The 24,537-nt window shown below is 43.9% G+C and overlaps 1 long non-coding RNA gene and 1 pseudogene across 1 annotated transcript; both read right to left on the bottom strand.

The window, feature by feature from the left end:
- Positions 1-1,421: 1,421 nt before the first annotated feature.
- LOC101714379 (structural maintenance of chromosomes protein 4-like) lies at positions 1,422-4,426 on the bottom strand (annotated as a pseudogene).
- A 2,470-nt stretch (positions 4,427-6,896) lies between these two features.
- Positions 6,897-10,753, bottom strand: LOC147822446 (uncharacterized). The gene is made up of 3 exons (XR_015445548.1): positions 10,311-10,753; positions 8,847-9,003; positions 6,897-8,196 (listed from the first exon to the last, which is right to left on the bottom strand). It is a non-coding gene; the product is annotated as an uncharacterized LOC147822446 (long non-coding RNA).
- Positions 10,754-24,537: the final 13,784 nt, after the last annotated feature.

The following is a 24,537-nucleotide window of genomic DNA, read 5'->3' as shown; positions in this document are numbered from 1 at the left end:
CTTGCTTCCCTTTGTGGTTGCTTTAGGTGATCTGGTAGTCTGTTTTTGAGGCTTGTTTAAGTGTCTTCTCATTTTCAGGGGGGGCAGTGCTGCTGGCTCCCACATGGCTCACTTCCTCTGCCCTAGGAGTGGTGGAATGGCAGCAGGGGAGCCACGTCCTGGGCGCTGGGATTGGCTCACCTCCTCTGCCCTAGGAGCAGTGGAATGGCAGTGGCACAGCCTCCTTTTGGGCGGTCGGATTAGCTTACCTCCTCTGCCCTAGGTGTGGTGTCTACATTTAATTTCTTGTCGTGCCAGATGGGTTCATTCTGCTGGGATTCCTGGGGTTGTGAGTCTCATTGTCTTTTCCTACAATATTGTCTAAAATTTTTTGTAGTGCTGCTTTGGTATTCATGAAATTCCTGAGGTGCTCTTTGTCATGAAAGTATATTATTTCTTCATCAATTTTGAAAGATAGTTTTGCAGGGTACATCAATCTGGTTTGGAGGCTGTTTTCCTTTAGGGCTTGGAGTACATCACTCCAAGCTCTTCTTGCCTTGAGGGTTTGCACTGAGATGTCTGCTGTGATTCTGATGGGCTTACCTTTGTATGTGATTTGTTTCTTTTCTCTAATTGCTTGTAGAACTTTGTTCTTTTGTTGGCTTTCTGGAATCTTGACAATTATATGCCTCAGTGTAGATTTTTTTTTTGATCAAGGCTAGTTGGAGTCCTATATGCCTCACCTATCTGTATGTCAAGTTCTTTTCCCCTGCTTGGGAATTTTCTGCCATTTCTTCTGTGAACAGTTTTTTTATGTCATCTGCACTCTCTCCTGTTTCTTTGTTGACTCCAATTAGTCTTATGTTATTCTTCTTTGCACCATCGAGCAGCGGCTGGATTGATTTCTCATAGTCCCTTACAATTTTGAAGCAATTTTTCTTTTCTTGTTCACTAGTTGCAATCTTATCTTTTATATCTGAAATTCTTTCCTCACTTTGGCTCATTTTGCTGCGTAGACTTTCAATGGAGTTTTTGATGTCCTGGAAATCTGTTTACATCTGTTTTATGGATTCCATTTGTTTCCTATGTTGAGATTCCATCATATTCCTCAGTTCCTCTCTAGATTTATTAATCGTGTCTTGCAGTATGAGCACAATCTCTGTTGTTATCTGGGAAATTATTTCTGATTTCATTTTTTTCAGATCGTCTTTTGTTGCCAGTTCAGGGAGTCCAGGTGGTTGAGTATCAGAGTGTTCCATCTCATTTCCCTTTGAGGCTGCTGTGGGTGATGTGGAAATCTGTTTTTGAGACTTTTTTACGTGTCTTCCCATTTCAATGGGATTGGGTGTGGTGGCTCGTTCTGTGTATGCTGCTGGCACCTTTGCAGCTCACCTCCTTTGTGTTGGAAGCACTGGTATGGTGGCCCAGAAGCCCCTTCTTCTTCACTGGGAGCAGTGGTATGGCAGCCAAGAAGCCCCTACCTCTGCGCTCTCTTGTTTCTTTTTATACTCTGCAATGGCACCAAGGTTTGGTTTAATTTTATGACACTGGGCTTCCAGACGTGCAATTTGATTTGTTACAGAATCTTGATTCTTAACTGCTTCAAGATCCTCTGGGCTTAGAACAGAAACCTCTTCAACAGGAGTATCTTCTATAGGATGCATTGATATTTTTTAAATCTCTTTTTATCAATATTTTATTTTAGAATTATGTTCAGTAATGTGACCATGTATTTGTTCAAGTTTCAACTTAATACTAAGTGCATCTTTCTGAAGGGCATGTTCATTGTCTTGAATAACTTTCAGTTCTTGATTCAGATTATGATGTTCTTTCTGGATCTCTAGTAAGGACTCCTAAAAACCAAGAACTCTGCAGCATTTCTATTTTTTATGACCTCTGTTGCTTTGTCCTCAAGACTTCTTAGCTCTGCTGCTAAGTCATGTACTTCTTTCTCAGTATCCTTTATTTCTTTCTCTGTGTGAAACAGAGTCTTGTGCCTTTTTAAGATTTCTGTCAGGAGTCTTGATTGCTACTTGGGCTTTAGTAATAGCAGAAGCACATTTATCTAGTTGCTTATTTATTTTATCAAGTTTGTCTTGTTGGGCCTTGAGTTTATGGTTATTGATTTCCACGATGATATTGTGTAATTGTTTAACCTCAGCTTGTACTTTACCAGCTTTCTCAGACCATCATATTTCTCACACCATCACATTCTGTTTTGAAAGTACTGACATTTTCTTCTAGAAATTTCTGCTTTTTTTTGGTCAGGGGCTGTAGCAACTACATTAGCTTCAAGTTCCTTAACTTGTACACTCAAATATTCTTCTTGCTCTGATAAATACTGGATACTTGCAGTAAACTTTTCAAGTGTATTCTTCATTTCTTGTTCATCATGTCGTAACTTAACTACTGCTTCTTCAAGTTGTACTTTTTGTTCTTGGATTTGTATTACTTAGAATATTTTTGCAACTGTGATTCCATTTTATTTACCTCAGGAAAGATAAAAATAAAAAAAAGTTTGACTACAATTTTACACATGCTGACCTCTTCTTCAGAGATTTCAACAACAACTGAAGAACCCATTCTTCCTTTCATTACTTTGCTTCCACCACCAGTCATTGTACCTGACTGTTCTATGATTTGCCCATGTAAGATTACCATCCTCCATCTTCTATCTTTGTGATATGCTACTCTTGTGGCTTGATCCAAGTTGTCAGCTACCAAGGTATCTCATAAAGCAAAGTAAAAAGCTTGGTGAATTTCCTCATCTTTTACTTTAACTAAATCAAATAACCAAGGAATATTTTCAGGAGTTTGAATTTTGGTCATTTTTTGGGCCTAGACTGTGATCTTATCTAACCTTATAAAGGTTGCAACTCCAATATTTTTTCTTTTAAGGAAGTTTACACATTCTTAGCTGTATCAGTAGAATCAACAACAATGTAATCTAAGGTATGGCAACAGGATGAAATAGCCACATCATATTTTTCATGAATGGCTCCTAGGTCCCCCAGTCTTCCATATATTCCTGGAATCCTACCAGACATTTTTTCTTGAATTATTGCATCAAGTACTTTCCCTCTACTTTGATTCATTGCTAAGGAACTTTTTGCTTCTTCAACTTTTTGGAAAAGATCATGAACCAAACTTTTTTTTTTTTTTTTTGGTACCAGGGATCCAACTCGGGTCCTTGTGCTTGTGCAGCAGGTGGCAAAACCACTGAGCTAAATCCCCAGCCCATGAACCAAACTTTTGAAGTTCATTTCTTCTTGTGTAATTTTTTAAAGTTCTTTTTCTTTCTCCTTTAATGCTTATTCAGTTTGAGGGAGTTTTGCCTCTATATTTCTGATGGCAGATTTCCTTTCTTTGAGAGTCTCAGAAGCAACAATGAGAGCTTCTTTTGCCTTACTTAATTAAGATACTGCCATATTATATCTACTGAGGCTTCCTACTGAAGCCCTTGTGTTTCCTGTATAAAACTATCCATAACTTCCTTTAATTTTTTCTCTTCCCTCTCTTTTTCTTTTTCAAGGGAATTGTTTCTAGTTGTTGACTCAGTTATGATGTTCTCACTCTTGGCAGGTATACTTTTAAATTCTTCATGAATCTTTTCCTTTTGCATCTCCATTTCAGCAATTTGTTTCTGCAGATCATAAATGACAAACATGATTCTTTTTTCTAAGTATTTAATTTTCCAAGGTAGGAAATTCAATAGCTATGTTTTTCTCTCCCTCCATGGCATCCTTTTCCTTTTCCACCATTTTAACTCTGTTTAACTTCTCTCCTCTGTGTTCATTTAGTATTTCAACTCTTTGACACAGGACTTTAATAGGTTCATTTAGTCATCCACAGCCAATTATAACTTCTAAATATTCAAGCATACCCTCATCATGTTCAGTCTGGCCTTTTGGTTTCATCATAGCTATTTGTTCAACTTCACCCTGCAATATTAAAAATCTATTATGGTCCAAGTCAATTCCATGTCTTCGAAGAAGGTTCCCAACATCCTTAAATGTCATTTTCTTCCCACTTATGTGATAGACAGAAGTATTATCTCTGTAGGTTGTTCTGGATACATAGAAATTACTGTTAGGAATAACTTCATAATCATCCCCTTCTTTATCAATTATCTTTTGAAAATGAACTTCTATGGTACAGCTCAATATCCTTGTGTTCATCAGAATTATGTATTAGAAATGACAATTTTTTAAATCTTATTTTTTGTGCTCGATAGCCAAACACAAAAAGCATACAATCAATAACATTGGATTTGCCATTGCCATTTGGCCCAATAATACAGGGAAAGTGCTGCAGTGGTGATGGCTGGGCTATTGGCATGCTCAGATGGTGGCTCTGATTCTGTGTTGCTGCTGCCAGGGTCTGGGGATGATGGTGTCCCCTTCTGTTTGTGCCAGGCTGTGGAGGGCTGGGTGCCCTTATGGGGCATGGTCATGGTGTTTCAGCTCCCACTTCTGCAAAATCTTTGTTTGTTTTGTTTATTACTTTCATTATCTGATTAGTTATATTTTCTGTGGGTGCACAGAGCCCTTCATTGATGTATTTTTAATCTTCTCTGAAATCCTTTCAAATATTTTAGCTGTGTGGCTTTTGCTTACCTCCTGCTCACTGCCCCATGGATCAGCTTCATGGAAGTTGGGAGTATTGGGAAGCATTTTGTTGTCTTGCCTTGTCATGTTTCTACTGTTTTTGTTTGTTTTGTTCTTAGATATGCTTTCTCTTATACTGAAAAGACTTTGTTGGTAGTATGGATATTTCTTTATGTTAGTGCCCTGTTCAGTAATACACTCAGGACATGGTGAACTGTAGTCCTTTGACTCAGTCCAAAGATCTAAACACCTTTGTTAATATGTGTGTGTGTGTGCGGGGGGGGGATGCAGTGTAATTGGCCCAGCACCCAGTTCTCTGGGAATGGATCACTGTATTGTTAATGTCAGAAAATTGGCTTAATCATGGTATTGGCTTACAGAGTAAATCTATTAAAAGTAACAACTATGCAACCCTGGCAATATCATGAAAATCAACAACAGTAGTATTATCCAAGAAACCTGGGTATTGACATACCATAAGAACCAATAATATACCACCATTAACCTTAGGAAAGAAATCTACAGTTATAGTATAAACCCTAAAACAAATCAAATATTAAGATATAGATAATATTTACTAAAGGAGAAAACTATCCCTCCACTAGTGATTCAACAGAATTCACCAGTAGTAACACAGACTTAACTATTTACAGATTAATAATTCTTAATGATTATGATATGGGGGAATAGATGTAACTCTGAAACTTATTAGATATCCAAAATGTGAGTTTGTGTTCTCTAAAATTGAAGAATGAATTCTACGAACAATGGAGGTTAAGAGTAGGAAAATTTATTGAGAGAACGATAGCTTCTGTCTAAGAGAGACAGAAAGGGGACCAGAAAGTGGATTGCCCACCCACCGCACTTTTCAAAGATGTGTTATACAGGAAAGCCATGAGGTGAGGTGGGTGCAAAGTGGGACAAAACTATAAGACTCAATGGGAATTTACAAGGTGGTCACGAGGTGGGACAAAACTATGACCAACCAATAAGATTACAAGTACAGTCACCCAGGTAATATTAATTAAATGAGGATCTAATGGGAAAACAAGTCACATACAAGGAATTTTCCATTTAGAATACTAATCATTGCTACCTGTCTCTAGGGGAAGTAGTCCTCTTTTCCTTTTTATAATGCTAACCAGTAAATGTGCCTTAATTGTTTTCCATGTTTGCTCCTCACTGTATTGGCTCCTTGAGTGCTGGCTCCTTGAGGTCTGGGGCCTTGAGGATGGCCCTGTCTAACTGTCTATAAGATAATCTAATTATCTATCTACAATAATTATACTATTAGGGAGTTGGGAATGGGAGAATGTAAAAGTACATGTTAGAAAAAATAAACAATAGATGAGGAGAGAAAATTGATACAAAGGATATTACTATGGAGTAGAAGAATATTTATATCATTAGATAAAGGTAACAAAAAAGAAAACCAATAAGAAATAGAAGATAAAAGAAAAAGGGAGAATAAAGAAATATTATGGAGATAAAAATAGCAAAATTTAAAAGGAAAAAGTAAATAGAAAAAAGGAGTAATAAAAAAGAAAGAAAGGAAAATGAATCCAAAAACAAGAAAAAATGTATTTTTTCCTTATTTTTGAAAGAGTGGTTTCCTTCTAAGTAGCTAGTTTTGTAGTTCATCAAGTCTGTTTTTTCTACCTAGCCTTAAGGTCTGTGGATCTGTTAGTTTGTCCCCATTCCAGAATCCCATCTGTTTATCCTAGGCTATGGCAATGTGCACAACAAGATGTCTCCTTTCTCATGTTGGTGAATAGGGAAAACACTCAGGCCTCAGATCTGTGCTGGATATAGGCAGCAGGACAAGGGTTCAAATACTTAATGTCAGTAGGCACTTTCATATGCAGCTGTTTCTGAATGCAACTCAAGGCAGATCTATCTTCTTACGACAGTGGATGTGGTATGTGTTTCCTAGCTCCAGTTTAAACTTCTCCAGAGATCTCTTTATAGCCCACTCCCTATCTATGGCTGTCTCCCATGACTATCTCTCACCCATTCACTGTGGGAGGGTAATGCTGGTTGCCATGAAGTTCAGTTGTTTTTCAGTTGTTCTGAGTTCCAGATTTAAATAACCAACCCCTTCTCAAAATGGCACCTGATCAAGTACTCTAGTGATATGGCAGGTGTCTCCATTTGAACCCCTACCATGTGGAAGGAGTCTTTTTGGAGCAAAATCCCACACTGCATTTGAAGGTCACAAAGGCCATGGGCTCCACTGCACCTTCTCCCTGGATCTCCCAGCCCTGGGTACTTACTTTGTGAAAGGGTCGCCGAAGAAGGGGGGCACACACAGACGTTCAAGCAAGCTTTATTGGGGCAGCAGTCTGCAGCCTGCTGGGCTGACTCACAGAATGGAGATCAGCAACTGTATGGGCTGAGCTAGAAGCTTATATAGGGATCTTGCAGGTGGGAGAGCACTGGTCCATTGGTGGGGGTGGGTGACTGGGGCTGGGGTATGTAGCAACAGGTTTCGGTTAGGGGGGATGGAGTCACTGCTTTCAGGAAGCCCCTATCTTACTGGAACATCTGACCATGAAACCAGTGGGGCAGAAAGACCTTAACTAGGCAGAGAGTCACTAACAAAGGGAGGGCATGCCTTAATTATGCAGAAGTTCCCTGTCCCCTGTGGCCAGAGTGGGGCAGGGGGAAAAGAGAGGAGGGGGCTTGCTCTGTGGGGGCTCTGAAATACCTAACATCCCAGCCTTTATTTTGTTATGGAATTGGGGCGGCAGTCTCTTCTTCCATATCTACTTCCTGCTGATCAGGGATGAAGTTTTTGGGGGGAGTGGGGGCTGGCTGGGAAGTTGGCACAGCACGGGAGCCTCTGTGCCACCCCAGTCAGCCATGCTTTGGTAGACATTGCCAAACTTGGTGGACATGGAACTCCCAGAGTGCCAGGTCTTTAGGAGCAGCGATGATGGTCACGGTGGCCAAATCTAGCAGGGAGAGAGGAGTGGTGAGAGGAGGGTAAAAAGTCTGTGGACAACAGGACTATTGTGAGGGCTTGAGGTTGTGAGGGAAGAATTCAGTAAGTTCCAATACCAAATATCAAAAGGGCACACAGAATTAATATCAAAACAAATAAGGCAGGGAAAGATATAGTCAATAAAGGGGCACAGTTACTCAGCCTCATGTATGACAGCCTATTGTGAGGTTTTGGCCATGGGGGAAAGGAGTTCTGCAATCCTGGTCAGCATAAGCCAGGTAGGTCCTAGAGGAGAACAAGACAAGGCAGGAGGGGTGGGGGGTGGATCCAGCACAGGGGGCTGCAGAGGAGGAGATCATCAACATATTGAAGGACAGAGCTGGGGGTCAGGGAGAGGGATGTTAAATCAGGGGCAAGGGTCTGTTGCTGCTGGAAGTGTAGAAGCTCCTCAGGGCTCATCTGCTCCAGCCACTGCCTTCCTACTGCCAGCACTGTCCCTGCCTAGGCCGCTTGTGGTGGTGCCAGTAGCCCCAGTCCTGCCACTGCCATCCACCTTCCCAGAGAGGCTGCCCACGCCATTCTGTCCAGAAGGAGCCGATCTGATTGTCTCTGAGGCAGATTCCACCATCATGTCGCTCCAGCAGGACCTGTCAGGTCCAGCTCAGCCTGTGCGGGGCATGGGGTTTGCTCAGGTCGCCACCTGCCCGCCGCCACCCTAGCGTCCTCCTGGGCCACGCACCCTAGCCGCGTTGGGCCATATTGGGTTGCAGGCGCCTTGGCAGGAGCTCGGCATGCCCGGCTCTGCACTGCCCCAGCCTCTGGGACTCCAGGAGTCTCCGCCCGCGGCCCAGCCCTGGGTCCTCCCCGCCATGCCGCGCCCTCCTCGCAAACTGGGCTCAGTCCCAGCAGCTGCTGCTAGCTCCGGGCTGCAGGGTTGTGACTGAGGGGGAGGAGGTATCCCACACTATTGGGTCTATCACGTCAGGAGGTAGTGGGAGATTATGGCTATGGGGGTCTGGCTAGGGGAGGACCAGGATGAAAGCAGACTCAGCTATGGGTAACTGGAAAGAAATGGCTGCCTTAAATTTGGAGAGCAGATCCCATCCCAGAATGGGGATGGGGCAGCGAGGTAAAAGGAGAAATGACTGGGAGAAAGGGAGGCCCTGTATGTGGGAAGACAAAGGCTCAGTGGCTAGTGGGGAGGAAACAAGTCCACCAACTCCCTCAATTCAGACCCCCGAGGGATGCATGGGTCTGGGGCATTCAGGCAAGGCAAAATAAGTGGCCCTAGTCAATAAGAAATGAGATCGGCTTACCTGCCATGTGGATAGTTACCCTGGGCTCCTTTGACGTGATGGGCGAAGGGGCCAATGTCCCAGGGCATAGTCACTCTTCCTCAGCTAGGCCCAACAGGTCAGGCAGAGACAGACTGGATTCCCTCATGAGAAGGGACGAGGGGACTGGCCTCCCATGCTGAGGGGAGAGAGGACAGTTTACCTTCCAGTGTCCCTTCTGTTTGCACAGAAGGCAGGGTCCTGATGGTGGTTTGGGGGACTGGCAATCTCTCGCCCAGTGGCCGGCTTTGTCACAGTTAAAGCACAGACCAGAAGGAGCCCTTGCCAGTCCCCAGTGACTGGTCCGGGAGCCTTGTAGGGCAGTAGCCAGTAGCTGGTACTTAGCCTGATCCTGCTGGGCTTTTTTTTTTGCCTTTGCCTGATCCTCACAACCATTGAAAAATTTAAAAGCCATAATTAAAGTTCCCTCGGCCGATGTAGGATCAACTTTGGTGAATTTTTGGAGGGCCTCAGTTAAGTGGGCTAGAAATTGGGCTGGATCTTCATCCTCCCTCTGAGAAATTTCCCTGAGCTTATCATAGTTGACTGCCTTAAGGGCAGGCCTTTGGAGGCCCGCCTGATAATTCTAATTGGGGTCCTCCCAAGGGATGGCAGTAGTGACCAGAGGCTTGGTATTATCTGCCCGGTGGACCTCATCTGCATGTGCCTGGGCCACCAGCCAAACCCTCTCTTTTTTGCCGGGAGAAGACTGGAAGAGAGAATAACATAGAGATCATGTCAAGCAAGATCATATGATTGGGTCAGATACCTAAACTCTTTGAGAGTATGTGTCAGGGGTATGGGGGCTGGCAGCAGGGTCAAAAGGAGGTTCATCTGGGCAGGGAGGAGGTTTGGAATGGGCTAAGAGAATTTGAGAGGTAGAGCAGGAGGAACACAAAGAGGGGCAAGAGTGGAGGGCAAAGAAGGCTTGAACATAAGGGATTTCAGAACATTTGCCATTGCGCTGACAGAAATTGTCCAGATTGTGGAGTGTATTGAAATTGAAAGTGGCATTCTCGGGTCACTGGGACTCATTGTCTAAATGGTATTGAGGCCAGGCAGTATTACAGTAAAAGATTAGCCACTTTGGCCTAACCGAGTCCCCAAGGCTGAGGGTTTTAATGTGTTTTAGGAGACAGCCCGGGGGCTGTCCTGAGGTGGATGAGACTAGTGGTGCCCATTTAGGTGTCTGCAAATTAAAAGGGTGAGGACAAAGGTTCCCAAGAAGGGGGTTAGGGAAGGAGCATCCTCGTTCCTTAATCACTCTCCACTACTGAGGCTAACCCAGCCCAGGGGTGAACCGTTCGTCAGTCAGACGTCTCCGAGGTGGCGAGGGTTCAGCCTTCTCGGAAGGCCGGAGGGTGCTCCTTACCTAGCTCTAGGATTTTCCTTGGAGCTCCCGGAGTCCAACAGACAGGAGACCCGACAGGGAGACCCTTGACTCACCCATTGAGAGAATCGGGCCAGTGTTGGATGCGGCATCAGCAATGGCAAAGGACTGAAAGCCCCGGAGGTGTGTGCCCCGGTTCGGCAACTGCAGGTCTGGGAAGGGGCGATCGGGAGTGCAGTTCTGGACCCTGGTGGGGCGAGCCCGCAGGTCCCGATAGCGCCGCCTCCCAGGTTTTCGGCACCAGAATGAAAGGATCGCCGAAGAAGGGGGCCACACACAGACGTTCAAGCAAGCTTTATTGGGGCAGCAGTCTGCAGCCTGCTGGGCTGACTCACAGAATGGAGATCAGCAACTGTATGGGCTGAGCTGGAAGCTTATATAGGGATCTTGCAGGTGGGAGAGCACTGGTCCATTGGTGGGGGTGGGTGACTGGGGCTGGGGTATGTAGCAACAGGTTTCGGTTAGGGGGGATGGAGTCACTGCTTTCAGGAAGCCCCTGTCTTACTGGAACATCTGACCATGAAACCGGTGGGGCAGAAAGACCTTAACTAGGCAGAGAGTCACTAACAAAGGGAGGTTGTGCCTTAGTTATGCAGAAGTTCCCTGTTCCCTGTGGCCAGAGTGGGGCAGGGGGAAAAGAGAGGAGGGGGCTTGCTCTGTGGGGGCTCTGAAATACCTAACACTTTGCTTCTTGAAAAGCCTAGTTTCCCTCCTGGTGAGTTGCAAGAGATAGGGAGAGAACAGGAATTGTTTCCTTCTTTTCTCTGCATTGAGGACTGTTTTTCCAAATTTTTGGTAGCTCCTAATATTTCCTGTCAGTTCCTCCTGATTCCTAGCAATCCTCTACTCTTTTTTTTTCTTCTGCAAGTTTTTATTTTCCAGTGTCTGGACTCTGGTCCTTTGAGAGGCTGAATTTTGCTACTGATCACCACTCTGACATTTTCTTTCTTGTCCCAATAAATTATCTTGTAACCAAATTCTCATGTAACCAAAAAGGGAACTAGATGCTAAAGATAACCACAAGTGAATTCACTTTGAGAACTATAAAAATAAGTTTACTAGTCATCAGCAATTAAAATGGCAAAGCTCAAAAGACCTAGAAAGTTTCATAGTCCCTTTTGGCTTTATCATTCCAGAGTTGTGAAATTTATTACCCAAGGAAATTTAAGAAGAAGCACAGTGCACAGTGTTTACTGAGACACAGGTTAATGTATAAAACAAAGCTATGTATTTCTTCTCATAGACTTAGTAAGTATGCTCTCAAATGGCCTTTTTAAAAGATGATGTTTAAAAAACAGAAACACTTCAATTGCATTCACTTCATTACTGTAATAAACCATAAGGGACACTGACTAGAATAACCATAAAGAAGCTGCCAGTCTCTGTTAATCACTCATGCTTAAGAAAGCAGTTCTTAGAGCTTTGTAGAATAAATGAATCCTGAAACTGCTGCTGTAATAACAGAGACAACTATAGGAATGAACACGTAGATCTAGGCTTCTACCTGCTACTCATTGTAAGCATGAATTGTGTTCCTGTGGCTCCCTACAGTCAGGGACTTAAAAGCCATTCTTACCATAAACCATGTATTTTAAAGCAATGTTTTGCAAAATACTGCCTTTTAGGATTTCTTCTGGTAATACTGATATAGGAGAAATATAACTGCCAACCTCCTACATGTCTGATGTGCCAAGTTCATGTCTCCTGAAATCAAAGAATAAATTCCAAAGGAAAATGGTGGTTAAGAGTAGGAAGGGTTTATTTAGAGATAGCTCTTGAGAGACAGGAAAAATCTCAGAAGTGGGTTGTCACAGAGGCCCTTTGTCAGGGGTAATTTATACAGCAAGGTCACAATGTGGGTACAGTGTGGGTCAAACCCGTCTAGAGACGGGTTCATAGGCATAAAAAGGGATAAAATAGAATCTCATTAAGCTTTATTAAAAAAATTAATAGGAAATTTTACTAAAGGCAGTTTTTTGCCTCTGCTGTTAGACTTCAGCAATGAGAAAGACAAAGGTAAACAGAAAGAGAAACCAGATCCAGGAAGGTGCCAGGTAACACAATTAACATAAGAATTTAGCAGGAAGTGCTGACAGGCAAAATAGGAATGTAGCCAGGAACATGAAAGGCCAGGGTTGCCAGCCCCCTTACCCACCTCTGATAAAATTCAAAGGAGTTAAGGACCAGCCAACTAAGAATGCTTATTTAATATATAAAACACACTTGTACCCTTTACTTAATCATTAACTCTAAGTTACCTTTTTATAAGCCCCCCCAATTATCCATCACAAATGGACCAGAAGAAGTTAAATTGCCAGAAAGAATATAGATAGAGGTGCCCAGGTTAGGATCAAAGACAGCCAGAGAGTCAATAATTTGGCAACAACTTTCAGGTGCCCACGTGGGGGGATGAGAGAAATCATTAGTCCTAAATAAAAAGGTGCTGAGGAAAAAAAATCCATGAGTTCTCACTTTCTGATGCTTCCCACTCTTCCAGAGTAGTTATCTTCTTTTTTGTTCTCTTTTCCACATAAATCATCTTTATTTTAAACTCTGCCTTTTTATTACAGAAGCTGAGAGTTTATGATCCTGTTAGGATCCCAGTAACTGTGTGTTCCAGCAGAGGAGTGGCATGGCATGGCATGGAGTACACCCCTCCCCAAGATATGACAATCAACCTACAGGATTGTAGGATAACCATTTAGCTAATATTGATCTAGTAGGGAGGTAAGTCATATAGCAAGGGTATATGGAGAGAAGAAAGGCATTTTTGGGAAAGGATGGGTTGGATGCTTTGTTCTTCCACTTGGGTGACTGGGTCCAGATGCTCTGGTCACCCATTTCAGTGACTGATGTCTCTCTGGATTTCCTGGACCAGCTGGTGTAATTATAATATAACTCCAACTTACTACTTATCCCTTAGAAAGGCATGTAGGTCTGGCCATTGTAGCTTTATCTTGAGGCATGGTCTTCAGATGTGCCTCTCGCCACAATTCTGATGTCTTTATTTTTCTGCTGACTTCTTTGAGAGCCTAGTCCCTCTCTGATTGTATATTAATTTCAATCTAACTTAGCTGCCTATAATAATACTAGAAGCAGCCATCACACTGACTATTGCTACATAATGCCTTTGAGAAGCTAAACAATTTAAATAAATAAATAAATAAAGACATAAGTAAAAGAATGCTCAGCCAGTGCTGTATTAATACGTGTACCACATTTTCTCAATGTTCCATCAGCTCTGATTTCCTAGAATCTTTAAAGTCATTACTGAGGTAAGAGAGAGGAAATAAAATATGGTAGGAAAGAGACAAGGAAATCATAATTTTTAAATTGTATTTTTAATAAAAATTGCAGATTCAGAACACTAATCCAGAATTCCTAAGGTCCTTAAACACACAAGTAGCCTTAGCCATTCCCTTTTACTTGCAAATGGACTGTAGCCATTCCTTTTTACATGTAAAAGAGCAGTTTCACCTGTGAATCTCTTTTCACTTTTAAAATGGGCCTTGCCCTATGGATGGACTACAGCTCTGTCACCTATGATGGCTGTCACCTATGAATGGGCTATCACCCTTCCCTGTGAAAGAGCTGTTACCTTTATCAGTAATTTGAAATCTCTCTTTCCATAGATTCACAATTTTGACAGATTCCCACCCACAAATCCTCCATAATTATATTCAGCTTCAGGCCATTAAGAGTCTTTCTTTTGTGGCCTTGAGCTCCATTTCTTTGAGTGTGTACTTATACAATTTTTTTTCCGGTAGTGGGGATCAAACTCAGGACCCTGTGCTTGCGAGGCAGGTGCAGTGCCACTAAGTTAAATCTCCAGCCCTAAAATTCTGCCCAATAAACCCCTTTATACCTCTTACTGATGCATCCTTAAAGTTTTATTTCTGTGAAGTCAGAAGGCCTGCAACCTGTCCTGTGGTTGGGGTGAGTCAAGCTTCCCCATATCTGCTTTGGAGATTTCCTCAGACCATCTCTGGTAATAAGAATAATGAAATCAAAATTATTAATTAAATTTTTTTACTCTCTTCAGTCTTTCTTATACCCTTCATTAAACTGAAAATATAGTTTTGAAAGTCAAACACCTAAAATATAATTCTGATTGGATAACAGGCAAAATGCATGATAATAGCTCTGAAGATGCCATTATTTTATTTTCTAAATATTTGCTTAAATCATCTTGACTAAAAGGCATTTGGGCTTATGCTTGGTTAATGCCCTTATGTTTTAATTAATTATTTACTGAGGTAGCAGAGAAGAAATAAATCTAAGTAGAAAGGAGACAAGGAAATAGAAATTTTTAAAATTGTACATTAAAGAAAAACTGCCTCAGAAAACAAGGCCTGGTGTAGGTGTATTTACTCTCCTAAAACAGCAAACCTGGGCAACTCCCTTTCAGCTGAAAATGCATCTGCCCATTCCCTTTTACTTGCAAATGGTTCTCTTTCACTCATGAATGGACCATCCTTTTGGGATTCTCCATAGAAATAGACCATTGTCTCCCACCCACTAAAACTAAGAGTATAGATGATCGAACTCCACAGATTTCCACCTCCCAAAACAAATAAAAGGTTCCAAGTTCCCAACTGTATTTTCCCACATTTCTTTAAGCACTGCACTCCACTCTTGAGTGTGTCCTATGTCTACCTTTAATAAGTCCTTCTCATGCCTCTTTTACTGATACATCTGAAAAATTCTGTTTCCACAATGGGAGTTAGTGAACCTGCATATTTATTTTCTCAGTGGTGGATTAGGTTCCTTATTTCAGCCTTGGAGATCCTCATACCCATCCCTGTGACAGTACCACCTAAACAAAATACAAACACGCGTACACAGACGTAACATATGATACAGACATGGACATCAATGGATATGGAACACATTTCTCTTTGGCCAGTTTTTAAAATGTTACATGACTGGCATAATTCCTGGTGCTAGCCATGTGAGAAATATACATCTCAAAGGAGATTGATTGCCCATTAATCTGAGTTTGTATTTCCGGAAGTTTTTAAAAAAATCTATTTTATAGATTTTAGTCAATTTAAAAAGCTCTTACCCCAGGTTTTAAAACATTTCCCATTCTGCTGAAATTTAGACATTAGTGTAAGGTAAAAGGGCTGAAGACCAACACCAGACCAGGCCACAACAAGACCTTATTAGGGGAATAGATCTGCCGGGCTGTCTCTGAAAAAAGGAGAGACAAAAGCAACATGGCCGGGGCAGGGAGAGTCTTTTATAGAGACTGGAGTGGGGCTTGTAGGGGCTGAGGTGGGGTTGAGTGAGGTAGTGATCAGGGAGTGGAGGAGCCGGTGACATCACTAAGTGGTAGGAGGTGAGCGAGTATTAGGTTACTCTCTAGGTGGGACCAGGGGCATGCTGGGAAGAAGGGTTTGTTCTTTGGTGGGAACAACCATCTTGGCATGATATCACACAGGGGAGGGGGCAAGGCACCATAGGAAGAGGGCAGCTACTATACATAATAGCTGCTGAGGTAGTGGGAGACCTATCATTCCAGGCTTTTGTTTTATGACAGTTGGGCGAAGGTCTCTTCTTCTGGAGCTGCTTCCTGCTGACCAGAGGTGAAGATTGGGGCTAGGCCTGGATCTGATGAGGCCTGTGGCAAGTGGGTACCTCTTCTATTTGTTGTACTGGCTGGTACCCTGCCATGATGAATTCCGTGACTGTCTGGTTGGTGAATGCCCTCATTCGTTCCTGCAAGAAATTTTGAAAACAGCGAACCAGACAGGGTCTGAAGAGTAAGATAAGGCAGATGGTGACCAATGGTCCTATCAGAGGAAGGAGCCAGGGCAGCCAACTATTTAAGGAAAAGAGATTTTCATTTACCCAATTGTTCATGCATTGATCAATGTTTGAGGCCCTTTCAGTGAGCCTTTTTGCTGCATCTTGTACTAAACCCGATTGATTTGTATAAAAACAACATTCCTCTCCTAGGAAAAGACATATACCACCCTTCTCTGCTGTAAGGAGATCCAGCCCCCTCCTATTTTGGAGAGTGACAGCCGCTAAGGAATCTAGTTGGTTCTGTAAAGTTGTGATTGATCTAGCTATTTCTTTAAGGCTGTCACTTAGCTCTTTAGAGAGAGTTTGGAATTGAGTTAGTGAGGTAGCTAGGCCCCCTACTCCTGTCCCTAAAGCAGCAGTGATGCCTAGTCCTACAAGTAAGGGAATTAATTGGACAGCTCATCTATGTCTGACCTGTGTTTTTGTTGGCACTGATAAAGTTTGATTGTTTGGGGCTATATCAGTGTTAGGGCTGAGGTAAACTAGAGTGCAAGTCCCTGTCCAGTTAGTTGGCAGGCACAGGTGGGCCAAAGTTCCACAAAGGAAGAAGATCCCTTGACTGGGTAAACAGAATTGGTTGTGTATGTCAAAAAGATGTGTGAGTTTGTTATTCTCCATTTCCCATATTCCTAGTGTTCCTGCCAACACAGCGCCTGTTGAGGGTTGAAAAGGTCTTTAGAGTGAGATTTGTTGGGCATTGTTGGTCCTATTTTCCCATTGGAGGAAGAATCTCCTGGTATCAACCAGAAGCCATTCTGGAGAATGGTTAAATGTTGGAATAAGGAGACATTCTGAGAATGAGGGAGCTGTGTTGCAAGGAGTCCAGGGATGTATAGTCATGCAAGGCATATGGCGACCATTGCAAAACCCAGAATTTTTGTTGAGAAGACCCTGTGTCATAATTTTTGGAGCCCCAGTGAAGCGGACAGGCTGAACAAAGGGGGCATCTTGGGTGACCTTGTAGTTAGTATGACCTGACGAGGCCTGTAATTGTAATGTGTAATTACACTTCCAAGAGGGAAGGTGTCCCAACATGGAGCCCATGGACAAGTTATGCTGAAAGCAAAGTGGGGCCTGAAAGCTCAAGATGATGTTATCAGCTATAGGTCTGAGTATAGGTTTTTCCTTACTCTCATATAGAGACAGGTTAGCCATGTAAGATTGAAGGAGTTGGGCTGCACGACCTGTTTGTGTTTTTCTTGTCATATCAGTGATGTGAAAGTCGGTGAGGGACTGTTTATTAAATAACTGTAAAGGGCCTCCCATCTTATACTGAGGATGGTAAGTAAGATTGGTTGTAGCCCAGACTTTTGTAGGTACTGGGATGGCTGTATAAGAAGCAGTGGATAGGGACATACAGAGCCAACAGTTACTGGCTAGAGATGGGTTGAATTGATTTAATAGGGAGTGGGTTAGCTGGAGCATGTTATCTAGATAGTGTGGAAGTGAGGAGTGAGTCATTTGGAGGTCATTGTATATGTGTGTAGGGTTGACGGGTAAGGGTGGGGCCATGGAAACTGCATGTAGAGGAAAGAGGAAGGTGGAGATGAGGGCACTTGGGAGAATTGTGATGTGGACCCCATAGTGTATGATGGAATGGTGAAGAGTCTTGTCAAAGGGAAGAAGAGAAGAGTGAAGAAACATTTTTGTGTATTTGTGAGGACAAATAAGAATACCAGGAAGGGTAATAATTAGGTAATAGGTTACCATGAGAAAAAACCTTGTGAGGGAGCCCTAATGACAGCTGTTAGTCACCCTTGATAAATTACTGTAGACAACCAATAATACTAATGAGGGTAATGATGAGGTAGTATATTGCTGCCAGAATACATTTGTCTATGGTTTTCCAGTCTCTCGGGGCAGTGGCAGTGAGCCTGATCCCAAAGAGAAGGCCTGAAAGAAGTAATAAGAGAAGGCTGAGGATATCTGTAGGTGACCCTGTGTATATGGAATCACAATATCCCATGGGTCCCTTAACAAAGGGGAATGTCTTGAGGCAGATGAAGGTGTGTGTACAAACAGCAAATGAGGAGAAAAGAAAAGAGCTCTATCTCAAAACATGAAAAATCAGCTAGTGCTCCCTGTAACCAGAGGTCTGTTACCCACTGGAGGATTGTCTCAAGGATGTCGTCCTGTGGGCAGCACCAAGCAACGTTTTCCAGAGCACAATCAAGGAAGGCCCAAAACTGCTGCTGTGAGAGGATGTACATCCATATTACCCAGGAAAGTCAATTGGATTTTGAGCTGATAAGGTTAGAGATGTCAATGAGAGAGAGAGAGAGAGAGAGAGAGAGAGAGACATTAACTTTCCTCTGGAATCTGTGTGAGAGTACGGAATAATCTGAGTTTAGTAGGTCCTGTGAGAATGGAGGAGTATCTGGCAGTGTTAGATTGTTGTTCAGGCTGCTTCATCTGGGAATCTGGAGGGGCCTTTTTTATCCTGGAAAGATGGAACCAGGGGACTCTTTCCTGCAGTTTTACCATGGTAGGAGTTATTAATGAAACAGTGAAAGGTCCCTCCCAATGTGGCTAGAGGGGTCTTGGGGACAGGGTCTTGAGATATACCTGGTCCCCTGGAGAAAGAGGAGGAGGATGTAGAATACCTGATGAGTCCGGAAAGGGGAGAGTTTGGTTAACCAGGGTTTGAAGGAGATGACAAGCATAATTAAGTGTTGGGATATAATCAGCAAGTGCTGGTGATGGGTCTGGTAAGTTAGAAAACAAGAGAGATCATCTATACATCAACTCAAAGGGAGTTAAATTTAATGGTTTTCATAGTGTCGAGCAAAGCTGCTTGAGAGCTAAAGGGAAGCGGATAATCCAATTTTGTTTGAGCTCTATTGAGAGTTTAGTTAGTTGAGTTTTAATTAACCCATTGGCTCATTCTACCTTGCCTGATGATTGAGGTCGATATGGGATGTGTAGTTTCCACTGTATATTGAGTGTCTCTGTTACCTGTCGGGTGATCTGAGAGATGAAGGCAGGTCCATTGTCTGATTGAATGAAATGTGGAAGGCCAAATTGAGGAATGATTTCTGTTAGGAGCACATGAACTACAGCAGCCACTCCTTCTGACCTGCAGGGAAAGGCCTCTATCCACCCCGTGAAAGTATCTACCAAGGCTAGAAGATATTTAACCTTTTTTACAGGTGGCATATGTGTGAAATCAATTGCCAATCTTCCCTGGTAGTTGTCCCCTAGACTGGTGAGTTTTTTGAAAGCCACCTTGGGGACTGGTGGTTGAGCAAATGGGACAGGCCTGTGTTATTGTCCATATGTATGTCGCTAAGGATGGGTGGTATAGAAAAGGCCTGAGAAGGTGCAGGAGGGGTTGGGTTCCTATATGGAGTGAGTTATGTATGTCAGTGAGGAGAGGAATTATTTGATCATCAGGTATGACATGGCGTCCCCGATATAGAAGCCAATCATTTCTTAGTGTAGCACCCTTTTCCATGTATTTGGACTTTTCCTGAGGAGAACAGTTAGGTTTTAAGGGTGGAATGATTAACAACTGGTTTTGGCTTTGGGGAACACATTGTTGTGCCATGTTGCGGGCAGTTTGATCTGCTCTGTTGTTTCCCTGAGCTATAGGAGATGAAGATGATTGATGTCCTTTACAATGAATGACCCCCACTTGTGTTGGGAGGGTGGCCACTTGGAGAAGGGCATGTATTAGATGCCCATTAATAATGGGTGTCCCTTTTGTGGTCATGGTCATGAAGCCTCTTTCTCTCCAAGTGGAGTTATGAGAGTGTAGGATGTGGTATGCATATTTGGAATCAGTATAAATATTGCCTCGCCTGTTGTGAGTTAAAGTAAGAGCTCGGATGAATGCAATTAATTCTGCTTGTTGAGAGGTAGTGCTGTGTGGGAGTGTGTTAGCCTCAATGGTCTGTGTGAAAGAAACTGTTGCATATCCTGCCCCCTTCTGGCCAGGCACATGGGTGGAAATTGAGCTGCTATCAATAAACCATGTGAATTCTGGATCTGAGATGGCCTCTGAGGAGACATTAGGGAGGGAGGGAAGAAGGTTTTCAATTGTTTCTGTGCACGAGTGAGAGAGTGTCTGAACGGCCTCAGGAAGGAAAGTGGCTGGGTTAAGGGAGGGGCAGGACTGAAGAGAGAAAGATGGGTTTTCTATAAAAGTGGTATGGAAGAGCTGTAGACTAGAGGGGGACAGGTGTGAGAGGCTATAATGAGTTAGTAAGTCCTGTAAGTGATGGGGTGACTTTACTGTCGTTGGTTGGCCAAAGGTAAGTTTGGAACTTTCTTGGGCTAAGAGAGAAGTGGCCACCAGAGCGTGTAAACCTGTAGGCCAGTCTCGGACTGTGTAATCAAGCTGTTTAGACAGGTAGGCAACTGGAACAAAGTGTAATGCTATATTTTGTCCCTGAACTCCCAAAGCCAATCCTGTTCATTCAGTGACATACAGAATGAATGGATTTTGAGGAACTGGGAGAGCCAGTGCTGGGCCAGAGAGGATAATGGCCTGAAGCCTGAGAAATGGTCCCTTGATAGAAGTATTATTTATAGGTTCATTTGGGTCTCCCTTGGAAGCATCATACAGGGGTTTAGCAAGTAGACTGAAGTTTGCTATCCATAAGTGGAGAAAGCCTGTGAGCCCCAGGAAAGACAGGATCTCAGCCTTGGAGGAGGGGATGGGGAGGTCCCGAATAAGTTGTTTACAGTCCAAGGTGATTTCTCATTGCTGATATGAGATCTTAACCCCAAGGTATTGTACTGTGAGTTGGGAGAGTTGGGCCTTGTCCCTGGAGACTCGGTACCCCTTTTTATATAAGAAATTAAGTAATGAGGCCATGTGTTGCTGAGAGAGTGTGAAGGTGGGGCTGCACAAAAGTAAGTCATCTACATATTGGAGCAGCTTAGAGGGAGACAGGTTTAATTTTAAGAGGTCAGTAGCCAAGGCCTGTCCAAAGAGCTGTGGACTATTCCAGAAACCCTGTGGAAGAACTGTCCAAGTAAGTTGTTGAGAGTGTCCCATATCAGGGTCAGTCCATGTGAAAGCAAAAAGATTTTGTGAGTTGGGGTGTAGGGGGACGGTGAAAAAGGCATCTTTGAGGTCTAGAACCATGAAATAATGTGAAGAGGAGGGGATATGGGGCAATAACATGTAGGGGTTGGGAACAACAAGCTGTAAAGGAAGTACAGCAGAATTGATGGCTCTTAAGTCTTGTACTAATCTGTAGGAGCCATTTGTTTTTAAAACTGGAAAGATAGGAGTGTTGTAGGGGGAGTGAGTTGGTCTGAGAAGTCCCTTGTTGAGTAGACTGGTAATTACAGACTTTAATCCTTTTAAATGTTTTAAGGCTAAAGGGTATTGGGGAACATTTGGAAATTGAGTGATATCTTTGAGAGAGATCTGAATGGGAGAGTAATGTTTAGCCACAGAAGGGGTGGAGGTGTCCCAGACTGAGGGGTTAATATAAAGCTCCCTAGGAGAGGGTGAAGTTAGATTTGGAGTTGAATCTGTCAGGGGGGCAGCCAGGAGCAGCAGAATACTGGTAGGATCTGAATTGGCTGCGTGAAGGGTGAGTGAAGCCCTAAATTTAGTTAAAATATCTCTCCCCAACATGGGGGTAGGGCAGCTAGGAATAACCAAGAAACTATGTGAAAATGTACTGCCCAGCGGAGAACAAGCTAGGGGTGGTGTACTTAGTGGGTTTGAGGGTATTCTCTGAACTCCCATGATAGTTACCATGGAGGGACATGTAGGGCCTCAGTACTGTTGTAAGGCCGAGTAGGTAGCCCCCGTATCAAGTAAAAATGAAATAGGCCTACCTGAGACACTGACAGTTACCCTGGGCTCATTGAGAGTGATGGCCGTGGGGGCTGCAGATGACCCTGCGCACCACCAATCCTCCGTCGCCAGGCCGATGAGCTCTGACAGAGATGTCTCCACACCTGCTGACTGGGTTTGAGGAGGGGATGGCCTCTTACCTCTTTGGCGAAGGGGACAGTCAACCCTCCAGTGACCCATCTGCTTGCAGTCAGGACAAGGGCCAGGCAGTGGCTTGGTATTGGGACATTCTCTAGCCCAGTGTCCAGTCTGATTACACTTAAAACAGGCCCCAGGAGGCCCATCACGAGTAAACGTCCTTTTGCAGGATGATGGTTTACCCTGTTGGGCTGCTGCCAGCATCTGGTAATTGGCCACTTTTTGTTGTTTTGCTTGTTCCTCACGGTGACTGAACACCTTAAAAGCAACATTGAGGAGCTCAGTTTGTGTGATCTGGGGGCCCTCCTCAACCCTTTTTAGTTTTCTCCTGATGTCAGGGGCAGACTGTGAAATAAAATGGGTGTTAATAACAATCGTGCCTGCCTGAGAGGTGGGATCAATTTTGGCATATTTTTGAAGAGCATTAGCCAACTTAGAAAGAAACTGTGCTGGATTTTCTTGGGGTCCCTGAGTTATTTCCCTAATTTTATCAAAATTAACTGTCTTTTGTGAAATTCTCTTTAAGCCTTCTCCGAGACAAACAATCATGTAGTCTCGGAGATCTCTGCCTGGGTCTCCATCCTGGTAAGTCCAATCAAGTTGAGTATCTGGCACTGCCTGGATGCCCACCAGTTTAGTTGGATCTCTGGCATGAAAATCATCCGCTGCTGCCTGGGCTGCCCTCCAGACCCTCTGGCGTTCCTCAGGGGAGAGACTAGTTGAAAGAATTGTATAAATATCTCGCCAGGTCATATCATAAGACTGAGTAAGGTAGCGAAATTCTTTGATATAAACATCGGGATCAGAGAAAAAGGAGCCTAGGTGTTTTTCAATTTGAGAAAGGTCAGAGAAAGAGATGGGAACATGTACTCTAACAATGTCCTCAGTCCCAGCTACCTCTCAGAGGGGCATCTGTGTGGCCAGGGCTGATAGTGGAAAGGTGGAATAGTGAGAACGGGTGTGGGGTGGGGAGATGTGAGGTGGATGGGATGGGGTAGGAGGAGGTAAAGGAGGGTCACAAGATGGCAGGAGAGAGGAAGGAGACAAAGGAGAGGTACAAGATGGCAGAGGAGGAGGGTCACAAGATGGCGGGGGAGAAGGGCCATGTGGTGAGGTGGAAGGAGACAAAGGAGAGGTACAAGATGGCAGAGGAGAAGAAGCATGGGACGAGCCAGAAGAAGAATTTGGGGAGTTATAAGGTGGGGGAAGTGCTAGTGGTGAGTGATCAGCTGGATCAAATGAGTCAGGATCAGAAAGAGTGGAATCGGGAAGGATGGACTATGAAGCTTGGGCTAGGAGTACATGAGAAGGAGAACAGGATTGACAGAGGGAGGGTCGAGAGCATAGGTAGAAAAAGGCTTGTATGTAGGGGATTTCTGACCATTTGCCATTGCGCTGACAGAAGTTGTGTAAATTGTACAGTATATTAAAATCAAAAGTGCCATTTTCAGGCCATTGAAACCCATTATCTAATTTATACTGAGGCCAAACCTGATTACAATAGAAAACAAGTCTTTTTGGCTTAAAGTCTGGTCCCAACAATCCGAGGAGTTGAAGTTGTGCCAGGAGGCAGCCCAGAGGCATTGAGGGAAGGGGTTTGGATTGTTGGGCTCCCATGTTAGGGTGGGTAAGGAGGAGGCAGCCCCCTGGGAGAAGGACAAAGAGGAGAAGCATCCTTGTCTCCTTTGAAAATCTCCGAGTTAGTCTCCCAGAGGGAGAGAACGAGAGGAGCCGGGCCGATGGGACATCTCTCAGGGGCACAGTCCTGGGCCCAGCAGCCGTGGGGGTTTCTCTGACCAAGCGCTTGGATTTCTGAGAAGTCCCCAGAGGGAGAGAGAATGAGACAGAGAACCCGACGAGAGGGAGGCTGAACTGCCTACTCACCCAGAGATTGGTGACCAGTGTGGATGTGTAGTGTCAGCAATGGCAAAGGTAGAAAGCCCCGGCAGGTCCTGGCAACAGCAGATAGGGTTGGTCCGATGGAGATGGCCAAAAAGGCCAATCAATCCCATCCTGTGGGGGGTCATCTGTTAATGGATCATCTACCATCTGAGTCATGGCACCAGAAATGTAAGGTAAAAGGGCTGAAGACCAACACCAGACCAGGCCACAACAAGCCTTTATTAGGGGAATAGATCTGCTGGGCTGTCTGAACAAAGGAGAGACAAAAGCAACATGGCCGGGGCAGGGAGAGTCTTTTATAGAGACTGGAGTGGGGCTTGTAGGGGCTGAGGTGGGGTTGAGTGAGGTAGTGATCAGGGAGTGGAGGAGCCGGTGACATCACTAGGTGGTAGGAGGTGAGCGAGTATTAGGTTACTCTCTAGGTGGGACCAGGGGCATGCTGGGAAGAAGGGTTTATTCTTTTGTGGGAGCAACCATCTTGGCATGATGTCACACAGGGGAGGGGGCAAGGCACCATAGGAAGAGGGCAGCTACTATACATAATAGCTGCTGAGGTAGTGGGAGACCTATCAATTAGCTAGTCAGAAGTTTACACATTTTATCCAGGCTCTATT

The sequence above is a fragment of the Heterocephalus glaber genome, unplaced genomic scaffold (assembly GCF_053883595.1).
Source record: "Heterocephalus glaber isolate CG9 unplaced genomic scaffold, H.glaber_assembly_v1.0 deba00001613, whole genome shotgun sequence".
Taxonomy (NCBI): Eukaryota; Metazoa; Chordata; class Mammalia; order Rodentia; family Bathyergidae; genus Heterocephalus; species Heterocephalus glaber.
This window is presented reverse-complemented; position numbering and strand designations above follow the sequence as displayed.